Raw genomic sequence first — 12406 nt, forward strand, 5'->3', positions numbered from 1 at the left:
AGATGGTAGAGTTTTGTCAGGACTGGCTCTCCCAAGGCCGTCAGTAGTTCTAATGGAATGTTATCTACTCCCGGGGCCTTGTTTCGACTTAGGTCTTTCAGTGCTCTATCAAACCCTTCACGCAGTATCATATCTCCCATTTCATCCTTATCTACATCCTCTTCCATTTCTATAACATAGCCCTCGAGTACATCGCCCTTGTTTAGATCCTCTATATGCTCTTCTAGCCTTCTGCTTTCGCTTCTTTGCTTAGAACTGGGTTTCCAGCTGAGCTCTCTTGATATTCATGCAAGTGGTTCTCCTTTCTCCAAAGATCTGTTTAATTTTCCTGTAGTCTGTATCTATCTTACCCCTAGTGAGATAAGCCTCTACATCCTTATATTTATTATCTAGCCATGCCTGCTTAGCCATTTTGCCCCTCCTGTCGATCTCATTTTTGAGACTTTTTTATTCCTTTTTGCTTGCTTCATTTACTGCATTTTTGTATTTTCTCCTTTCATCAATTAAATTCAATATTTCTTCTGTTACCCAAGGATTTCTACTAGCCCTCGCCATTTTGCCTAATTGATCCTCTGCTGCCTTCACTACTTCATCCCTCAAAGCTACCCATTCTTCTTCTACCGTATTTCTTTCCCCCATTCTTGTCAATTGTTCCCCTATGCTCTCCCTGGAACTCTGTACAACCTCTGGTTCTTTCAGTTTATCCAGGTCCCATTTCCTCAATTTATCACCTGTTTGCAGTTTCTTCAGTTTTAATCTACAGTTCATAACCAATAGATTGTGGTCAGAGTCCACATCTGCCCCTGGATATGTCTTACAATTTAAAAAGGGGTTTCCAAATCTATGTCTTACCATTATATAATAATCTATCTGAATCCTGTCACTATCTCCAGGCTTCTTCTATGTGTACAATCTTCTTTTATGATTTCTTGAACCAAGTGTTAGCTATGATTAAGTTGTGCTCTGTGCAAAATTCCACCAGGTGGCTTCCTCTTTCATTTGTTACCCCCAATCCATATTCACCTACTACGTTTCCTTCTCTTCCTTTTCCTACTATCGAATTCCAGTCACCCATGACTATTAAATTTTCGTTTCCCTTCACTATACGAATAATTTCGTTTACCCTATCATACATTTCTTCAATTTATTCGTCATCTGCAGAGCTAGTTGGCATATGGACTTATACTACTGTCGTAGGCGTGGGCATCGTGTCTATCTTGGCCACAACAATGCGGTCGCTGTGCTGTTTGTAGTAGCTTACCCGCATTGCTATTGTTTTATTCATTATTAAACCTAATACTGCATTACCCCAATTTGATTTATAACCCTGTATTTACCTGTCCAAATGTCTTGTTCCTCCTGCCACCGTACTTCACTATTTCCCACTATATCCAACTTTAAGCTATTCATTTCCCTTTTTAAATTTTCTAATCTACATGCCCGATTAAGGTATCTGACATTCCACGCTCCGATCCGTAGAACGCCAGTTTTCTTTCTCCTGATAACGACGTCCTCCTGAGTAGTCCCCGTCATGAGATCCGAATGGGGGACTATTTTACCTCCGGAATATTTTACCCAAGAGGACGCCATCATCATTTATCCATACAGTAAATCTGCATGCCCTCGGGAAAAATTACGGCCGTAGCTTCCCCTTGCTTTCAGCCATTCGCAGTACGAGGACAGCAAGTCCGTTTTGGTTAGTGTTACATGGCCAGATCAGTCAATCATCCAGACTGTTGCCCCAGCAACTACTGAAAAGGCTGCTGCCCCTCTTCAGGAGCCATACGTTTGTCTGGTCTCTCAGCGGATACCCCTCCGTTGTGGTAGCACCTACGGTACGGCTATCTGTATCGCTGAGGCACGCAAGCCTCCCCATCAACGGCAAGGTTTATGGTTATATATATTATATTCAAAACAAAACGCAGCTCTGTTATGTCTTGCTTGGATTTGTTGTGTACGACTTTGCGTTACTCGGTTTCAAATATCTACTCTTTGTAAAAATTTTGCTAACTATTACTTCGAAATACGACCATCGTTTTTTGGCTCTTGGGTCATTTCGTATTACAGAATTTAATTTAATATTCGTTTCTGAATATCCACTCCCAAAAGAGCAGTTACATAGGGAAAGCGAATGGTCGACTTCGGTGTACTGGAAAAATTGCAGGGAAGTGTAGTTCAGTTGTGAAGGAGACCGTATATACGTCGCCGGTGCGAGCTATTCTTGATTACCACTCGTGTGTTTGGGATCCATACCCCGTCGGATCGAAGGAGGACATCGAAGCTGTTCAGAGGCGGGATGCTAGTTTTGTTACCGGTAGATTCGCAAAACACATAAGTGTTACGGAGAAACTTCTGGGACACAAATAGGAATCTCTGGAGGAAGATCTTTTTTCTTCCGAGGAACACCACTGACACAATTTAAAGGGCCGACATTTGAAGCTGACTACCGAATGATTATACAGCCGCCATCGTACAATGCACCTAAGAACGATGAGGGTAGGATCCGAGAAATTAGGGCTGATATTGAGGCAGGCAGTCACTAGTTTTTCCCTCTCTCTTGTAACAGGAAAGGAAATGACTAGTATTGTTACAGGGTACCCTTCGCATCGCAGCGTACGGTGGCTTGCGGAGTATCTATGTAGATGTAGATGTAGATAATAAAAGGGAGCACAAGTATGATATTGCGTAAAGCAACACTAGAAAGAAAGCCATAAGTGATAACGTGGGTGTGGTTGAAGATTAAAGAGATGGTGGTTATTAATAACATATTGTACACTTCAACGATCTTCTTTAAGCAGTTCTTGTTTTTTAAATCTGCTTGTTGATTCAACATTTACTGTACGCACTGACATTTGCATCTATACATCTATATTGCGCAAACCATTGTGAAGTGAATGGTAGACGGTACGTCGCATTGTACGAATCATTTGGACTTTCTACCGTGCGTTCGTGCATGGAGCGCAGGATAAGTGATTGTCTCAAAAGGTGAAGAAACAAAAGGAGATTTATGTGATATCCAAATGAAAGACAGTCTTGTGAAGTTTCATTTTCTTATAAAACAGACATAATGGAATATCTTTTGAATTCCAGATTAGTGTGTTCCAAAGTATTTGTTCAACATCATTTCGAAAATGTGCTTAAAAACGAATTCATGTTAGAAACTAAAGATGATGAAGTAATAATTATGAAGTTTTAGTTATACCATAGCATTTGTATCTCCCATTGTCATGAAGTCTTTGTAGGCATTGTCCTTGGCGAGCATGGTCTTGTGAAATATTTTTGTTTTCCATTACTGTTTTCCATGTTGCATCATTGTTCAACTTCTCTATTTGGTTCTGCAAGATACTTCCTTCTACACTGAAGAGCCAAAGAAACTGGTACACTTGCCTAATATCCTATAGGGCCCCCGCGAGCATGTAGAAGTGCCGCAACACGTCGTGGCATGGACTCTACTAATGTCTGAAGTAGTTCTGGAGGGAACTAACACCATGAATCCTGTAGGGCTGTCCATAAATCCATAAGACTACGAGGGGATGGAAATCTCCTCTGAATAGCACGTTGCAAGCCATACCACATGTGCTCGATAATGTTCAAGCCAGGGGAGTTTGGAGGCCAGCGGAGTGTTTGAACTCCGAAGTATGTTCCTGCAGCCACTCTGTAGCAATTCTGGACGTGTGGAGTGTCACATTGACCTGCTGGAATTTCCTAAGTCCGTCGGAATGCACAATGGACATGAATGGATGCAGGTGATTACGTACATGTCAACTGACTGAGTCGTATCTAGACGTAGCAGGGTCCAATATCACTCCAACTGCACACATCCCACACCATTATAGAGCCTCCACCAGCTTGAACAGTCCCTTGCTGACATGTAGGGTCCATAGATTCATGAGGTTGTCTCCATACCCGTACATGTCCACCCGCCCTTACAATTTGAAACGAGACTCGTCCATTCATCAACAGTCCAATGTCCGTGTTGACGAGTGCAGGTGAGGCATAAGGTTTTGTGTTGTGCAGTCATCAAGGATACACGAGTTGGCCTTCGGCTCCGAAATCTCATATCGGCGATGTTTCGTTGAGTGGTTCGCACTCTAACACTTTTTGATGGGCCACCACTAAAATTTGCACAAATTTGTGGAGGGATTGCACTTCCGTCACGTTCAACGATTATCTTCAGTCTTCGTTCGTTCTGTTCTTGAAGGATCTTTTTCCGGCCGCAGAAATGTGGGAGATTTGATGTATTACCGGATTCCTAATATTAACAGTACAACCCTGAAATAGTAGTACTTGAAAATCCCCTGCTTTATCGCTACCTAGGAGTGCTGCGTCTCACGGTTCGTGCGTCGACTATAGCACCACGTTCAACCTCACTTAAATCTTGATAACGTGCCATTGTAGCAGCAGTAATTGATCTAACAACTGCGCCAGATACTTGTCGTCTTACATAGGCGTTGCTGACCGCAGCTCCGAATTCTGCCAGTTTACATATAGTCCAGTCAAATAGCAGATATACCTTGCAAAAGGTGGGGTAGAAGAGTTTATTTTTTCAGCTCGTTCATATGGTTGGAAAGATTAGAAAACCGAATTTTGCCAACAAAATTTCGCTTGGGAAAACTTTCTGCAGTCAAAAAACTTGGAAAATTTCGGCCTTTCTACAGTTTTTTCAAAATTCTGTTTTTTGGCTCCTATCGCTTTAACGTCTATTTTATTCTTTAAAGAGCACAGAATTCTCTACAAATTTGATTGTTGCCATTTTTTTCTTCTCCCAATATCTAAGCCGCTACAGCGCCTCAAAAAATACCAATTTTCCAAATTTTGAGCATAGTAGCAAGATACCTTATTTTTGAACGCTATGTTTTCAGTTCCTGTGATCAAACGCATCTTGTTTCGTTCGTTGTACAAGAACTTGTCCTGAGGGACCTGGTTCACCATCTCTGATTCAACCACAACGTCAACCGAAGAATGTTTTTTGGACCCACGAATCCTCTCAGCACTCTTTGTGCTACATTTGTCTCCCTCACATGGATACCCATCAAATACAATAGCAAATTGAGATCCAAAATGACGTTGCAGGTAAGAAACATAGCTTTGGGCTATTGACTTGAAGCAAACATTTCGAGTCCAAGTCACTTTGTGGATAAGGTACCCTCCATCAATGACAAAAAAATTACTCGGTCCACCTGACTTCACATATTCCACTGGAACGAAGGCATTGTAGAATGAAGATTTTGTTCCTTTTCGCATGCCTTTTTCTGAGAATAGGGACATTGGGTAAGGAGCAAGTTCATATTTCAGAAAGGCTTTTAACTCTTCTTCACTTTGTTTCATGAAACAAATCCTTTGGAAAAGAGTTGAAGGATCAACAGGAGTAATTTTAGTGCTCCCAGCTTTTACAGAATTGAACGCAGAAAGGAGAGTCCCAACGGAACTTTACATAGTGGAAATTGTCACCAACTATTCTTTTCATGCCTTTTCCCCCTCTTCGTGACACATATGACAATTAACATCCTCCGTTCCGACAACACCACTGCTGATAGACATTATAAAATCACTTTCAGGGAAGGTAGGGTGCACTGAAAACCAATCACGCAGCTTACGCAAGTCTATGCCACCTCGTTCGATGCGACAACTTCTTTCACCTACATGCTGTTCTTATGTTACTGCGCTCACTTCGCAATACGACTCAATTTCTACACAAATGTTCTAGATTGAATCATACCCAATGTCCATCTGGTTAATACACTATCCGTAATTTCTGTAGAAAATGAACGGCACCTGCATGCAATCGTATTACATATTGTAACACAAATAAACTTCACGCAATCCGACGTGAATGTGTTCGTAGTTACTGAATATGATGCTGTTTGTCCTGGCCCTGCAGCAGAGTGAGATGGTAAATTCCAATGAATAGCATGATGAGTAGTATGTTTATATTACACAAATAGAAACTGAAATAACAGTGTTCAAAAATTAGGTAATTTGCCACTTTGCTCGAAATTTGAAAAGTTGGTATTTTTTGACGCGCTGTAGTGCCTTATATACTGGGAGTAAAAAAAATGGTAAGAATCACACTTGTAGAGAATTTTGTGCTCTTTAAAAAAGAAAATAGACGTCAAAGCGATAGAAGCAAACGAATCTGAGATATTTTGAAAAAACTGAAAACGAAATTTTCGAAGTTTTTTTACTGCAGAAAGTTTTCCCAAAAAAAATTTTGCTGGTAAAACTTGGTTTTCTAACCTTTCCAACAATATGAACGAGTTAAAAAAATTAAATCTTCTACCCCACCTTTTGCAAGGTACAGGCATTTTTTCTAACAGTTTCACTGGACTAATATCTCTGTATGTGAATAGGTATGGTAACACAAATTTTTTTGCTGTTTCAATGTTTAATTTCTATCCTATCTCTGTTAGTAGTTAGTAAATAAGTTTTTCTTGTATACTACCTTTTACACTTATTTGTTTACTACGACCTCATATGAACGAGCGCTAGGAGCATATCTATAATGTGCTTATCTTATGCAATGTTCCAGTAGCTCTTAAAACTAATTCCACATTTTGCGTTTGTTTGTATGGACATCTTCTGCAGCAGCTGTTAACATCTGTTATTATAGGTTACCTGTCTTGAGTTGACTACAATGTAATTAAAAAGAATTACACCATACGCGTTTCGCTTTTATTTACAAAGCACTTCTGGGGCATTGTGTAAATTGGATTTGCTTTATCTGCCTTCGTGATGATAGTGTTGTGTTCCTGTATTTAATTTCCTAGTTTTGTCAGTGTTATTGTATCAATTTCTTCTGTTTTCTTTCATCTGTGTTATTGTATTTTTGATTTCATTACTGACTAGCTCTCTCATCAGGCCAATGTTTACTCCAGTTATACATGAGAAATCACAACACACCAATTCTCAAAGCAGGCAGCGCTTCGATAAATGCTCCACAGACTAAACACAGTGCCATTAGGTACAATTACAAAAAGAAATTAACACTATATGTATGGTTGGTAGTACTGATTCATCCATCCTTTCACAAATTATAGTATGTATGTGCTGAGAAATGTGTGTAAGGAAATTATAACTTGATACTAATGTCAGGTATAAAGGTTTTAGATAGATACTGAGAGAAAGAAAATCTTCCTAAGGTGGAGATAAGCGAGAAACAAAGAAGCAAGAGTCAAAAGACAAGAAACAAGAAACAAGTGTACTGTGTCCAGACTAAGCGCCTGCAACTCTCGCTGCCCGCGAAGCAGACCGGTACAGCGGGCCCCGGACCGAGTAGGGGTCAGCCCGGCCGGTCGTCCCGGAAACACAGACGCTTCCCAGAGACCACCAGGAGGCGTCCACGGCGCCGCAAGGGGTTGCTACAGCCGCGGACCTCTTTCCTTCCGCTCGACACGTGACTGCAAATACAGCCAGCCATATCCACGCGCTGAGCAGTATTTAGGCTGGCGCAGGAGCCTGGAGCAGTTCACGCCGAGCGAGCCTACTGGTGTCATCGCAGCCGCCGCAACATCGTCCACCGCCGTAAGCGTACCGGAGCCATCCTCGCAGGTCCTCTACTCGTCCTCGGACTCAGGTGACGGCAACGTGGACTCCGCGCCGCTCTTCATGAGACGCCCGGGGCTTGGTTTGGTGAACTTGTATGGTTACTACAGACAGTTTATGTTTGGAAGAATCTCTGATTTAATCATTGGTAGGCTTGGAGGATCAGTCCTATCTCACGAATATTGTTTTGTAAATTTTGAAGAAAGACTTTAGTTTAAATAAAAACGCTATACCTCACACTCTGAGATTTTTCTATCCGCGGACGGCGGATGTATTAAAGTGTGAAGATATGACAAAAAGTTATCTGCTCAGTTGTTATCTGAAAGATTTTGACACTTTTTGTGTGCAAAGAAGCTGATATGTGGACTTAACAACTTGTCTGTCGTGGCAATAAAGTGTAAATTGGAAAAATTTATGTCTTGTTCATGAATGAAAACAAAGACCAACACATCCTGCCATTGCAGTTAAATATTCCTTTTTTCTCTGTAACTGAAGGGATTGGTTGACAAAAAGCATGAAGGAATCACTGGATTGGCAATATAGAAAGAACGGTTCTGGGGAAGGACGGAATAGTAAAAGTTGTAGAGGGAGACCAAATCTTGAATTCAAAAAGCTTCTTCAAATGAATGTGGGTATGTGGATCTCAATAGTTATGCAGAGAGGAAGAGATTTGCATGTGATAGACTAAAATGGAAAGCTACATCACACCAGTTTTTGACTGAACACCCCAACAACCACATCAATAACAACTTTGGTAACATTTCTATCTCCATCACTGGCATGTAGCGTAAACATTTGGTTCCATTTATCATAAAAATAGCCATACTGTGCTATTTTCATAAAAAGTTCTTAATTTCAAATATATATTGACTCGTAGCAATAGGAAAAGATGTATGACGTTAAGATAATCTTCTCTGACTGAACCATGATTGTTTAGGTACGTAAAGATGAAATTTTACATAGTGTCCCACTTTTGTCTATTGGGGAGCCTCCTCTTCTGTAGGACAGTGATGATCTCATAGTAAGGTGATCTAGTATAGATTCTGCCATATCGTGGTTCGTCACATTGTGTCCCGTTCTACTTTATGCTTCCCGCAGGTGTCCTTTGACAGAAAGCAATTTCACATATTTACATTGGTGCTCGTATTTGTGTAAAACTTCAAACATTCAATTGCAGACTGTCACCCTTTTAGTTCAGTTCTATTAATCTTACCTAACTTCAAGAGTCACTGATGACAGGAATGTCGCTGGACGAATTCGGTGCATACGGAAGGAAGAAAGATTAGAATTTAATGTCCCGTCGACAGAGCGGTTATTAGAGACAGAACACAGGATCGGCTTACGAAGGAATGGGAAAGGATGTCGACAGTGCCATTGCGAAATAAACCATCCCAATGAATAAAATATGTGTAAAAATGCGAGTCCGATGGAGTGGCATTAAAATGTAATGAATTTTATAAAACATAGTCTAGTATTATAATTCTGGAAAACTGAAGAAAACAGTCGTAAGACCTCTCTGTCGTCATACTGCGTGGTATTGTGCTAGCTCCTTATTTCGTTCGACCCTTTTGTAAGCAACGCTTCAACATACAAATTCCTGTTGTGTTTGAGTGGCCCTGTACGAGTAAAATTCTCGCATTCTGTCAGAGACCAAGTATTTTGCTCGGTGAAAGTCGACCATTCTCGTCCCAAAACTGGGGACGCTGTCTGTTTTATGTCAATTCTATCTCCTTGGAACGTTCAATTTCAACAAAATACACTCCTGGACCCGCCGGCCCCCCCCCCTCGCACTCCTCTCTCTCTCTCTCTCTCTCTCTCTCTCTCTCACACACACACACACACACACACACACACACACACACACACACACACGCACACGCACACACACAACACACACACACACACGTATGCACACACTCAAACACAAACCATTTATTCCAGTCCTTAGAGAGAGAGACAGACATATAGGTTTTGTAGTTGTTTACACGGGTGTTCAACACACTGGAGGACATGAAAGGGAATCGCGTATTGTCCGCTGTGACGTACGCTCATTTCCATTTGGGAATTACGCTGGTGATTATCATTCCAGAACCTTGGTTCTGCGATTCAATCAGACATTATTGGCCGGCCCGGCCGCTGATGCGCGCGCCCTATTACCCAGGACTTGGCGGTTTGGCGTGCGACGAGACGAGCAGTCTGGATGGCACGCGTTTCGGGTGATGCGCCGCTTTTATTTCCCGGCGACCGGCGGAACTCGGAATGTGGCCCTGTCTCCAGTGGGTTGTTACTTCATTGCGATCGCTGTGAAGGCGACTGAATTTGTGTGTACTCTAATGGACATAATGCGTCCAGCCACGCCTCCTTTGGAAATAGATGGCTTTCCACATACATACACGATTATATCAATGAACTGGATCGAGCTCAGAATTTAAACGCTGTATTTGCTGTATATTATCTATCGGCATACCCTGAGCTAAGCCGCAGACAGAAATTGTCCAATGCTGTAAAGACCGCAATGTCACAAGCTCTCGTTTATCAAGTGAGTGGCAGCTGTAAGACTTATGGTTCTGAATAAAAAGCGTTTGCTTCATTTTATGTCGTTGTTTTTGTTTTATTTGTGTATCGGTTGTATATATGATTTTTTTTTCATTTACGTGGTCGACGGTGTGGTGCTTTTCCAAAGGTCAGTTACTAATTTTACATGAATTCAAAATTTCTTTTCGAAATTGACTCGTCTTATCTCTCAATTTGTGACAATATGATGACAATAGACAAACCAAACAAGCGCTGGCCGGACAAGTAAATATAGCTATCGAACTTTGATGTACCCAGAAATACAACTTGTATCTACGAATCTTCTAGAAGCTTGACAGCACCCTCCAACATTTTTAACCGAGAAGATGAGACCAAGTTACCAGCTACGCTGATACTGACCATGATAAAAGTTGACGCCCTGAGATTTTATTTGTTGCCTTTGGCTGCCAAAGGTGCCTCTGGCACCCAACGAACTGTAAACACAAAAATGCAAGCGTCCAGTGATGCCTTTTCACTCACTGGTTGCTGTGACGCAGTAGCAACAACAACAAATGCCGGGACTGTTCCTCTGAAAAGAAAATACCGCTTTTCTCCCTCATCCTTCCCCAGTCAGAGATTCACCTTCATCTCCAACGATCTCGTCGTTGACGGGCCGATAAAACCTAATTTTACTTCAGAAGAAGCAGTTGTCATTCTCATCTGAACAGCAGCCATTCAAGCATACAATGAAGTTCATCTTTAACGAAGAGCACTCATAATTCCATTTAGTGTAGATAAAATCTGTACTGCAAAAACGGAAACCAGGCTATAGGCCCGATACTCATTTGGCAGCAGGCCAAACGGGTGTGGGGCCATCCTCGAGCCACTGGGACGAGCACGCTTCCCCAGTCTTGCGCAGAATTCAACCAGGGACCTCCATGGCCGGAGTGTAGTGCTCTGCCCACTAGATCTCCACAGGCACTCCGTGTAGTGTAAAGGGCGGAATTAGACAGGGCGCAGCACTGCCAACGAACCAGACCATGAGAAGGAGGCTCCAAGTAGCAGAGCTGATCCGCACATTGAACACTATTGTTATAGTCAATCTGTTAGTATACGGAAAACAAATGGAGCCACCGGCTGGGAGGTGAAAGCAGTTCATACTGTTTTTATGGCTGCACACGAAAAAACAGAAAGGCTGTTGTAAATGAATGGCGTAGGCAAAAATTCTGTGATGGTTAATGATATAATTCACCTTAGATTTAAGACAGAAGTTACGCCGTGCAAAAATGAAAAGAAACTGTCCAATAAACGCATCAAACGGTCCATTTCATTTCCGAGTCACCTTAATGAGAAAACTGACCATGAGAAGAAAGAAACTCAGTTGCTATAAAAGACGCAGAACGAGAAATTTATCTCTTTTCCCTTCGTCCCGTATATCTCTTTCAGAAATTTTGTGGTAATACGTTTTTCTGTATTCTCAATAAGCCATAATTTTCCTGACGTGCTGCAGGTGAAAATACTTCAGTGTGAGAGCAACAAAGGATAAAATACTTACATAGTAGATCGACTCTCTTTACTATTATGTCAAGAAACTGTGACTACTCTAGTAAACTGTGCACTACCCTAGTAAAAACCATTATATTTTATTGTGTCATATTAAAAGATGCTTTTCATGAAGGGTAAGGTCAACGTTTCGATATTAGCTGCTGAAAATATATTGCACCACGGCGGACACTACACAGAAATGCAATACTTCAGAATAAACGACTGAAAGGAAAGTGTAAGAGCCATACTGCAATAGTATAAGCTTCCTTCAGATTTCTAACAGGTATTTTTGCCTGTAAATTCCATTATATTCTGTACGACAATATGGCTAATTACAGGTGTTATAAGGAATTTATTGATTATTTCTTCGAGTTGTGTTACTTTTCTAGCTTTTACAAAATATTTGTGTCCTTGTTACGACCTCTCATGCAATATTTTGGCACTTTTCCATCCTCAATAATATTTTTCGTTCCTTTATCTTATTGTAATACAATACTAAATTGGAAAATCAATCACGTAAAATTAGTTCTTAAGACAGAATAAAAAATGGAAAACAAGTTGAAATTGTGTTATTAGAAAAACACAAATTAAAAATATAATTTATCAGATTCATTCAATTTAAGCAGGAACATAACCTAGGTACAGTTCAAGGCACACAATTTACGAAAACATAGAATCATAACCTTGGTTTACATAATACAAAAATACTTTTCGCCAAGGAAAGGGATTCAATATGAACTTTGCATATAGTATAAATTTCCATTTATCCTTGCACGCTGCAATGCACAACATTTCGCAATATTTA

The sequence above is a fragment of the Schistocerca piceifrons genome, chromosome 2 (genome assembly GCF_021461385.2).
Source record: "Schistocerca piceifrons isolate TAMUIC-IGC-003096 chromosome 2, iqSchPice1.1, whole genome shotgun sequence".
In the NCBI taxonomy this organism is placed as follows: domain Eukaryota; kingdom Metazoa; phylum Arthropoda; class Insecta; order Orthoptera; family Acrididae; genus Schistocerca; species Schistocerca piceifrons.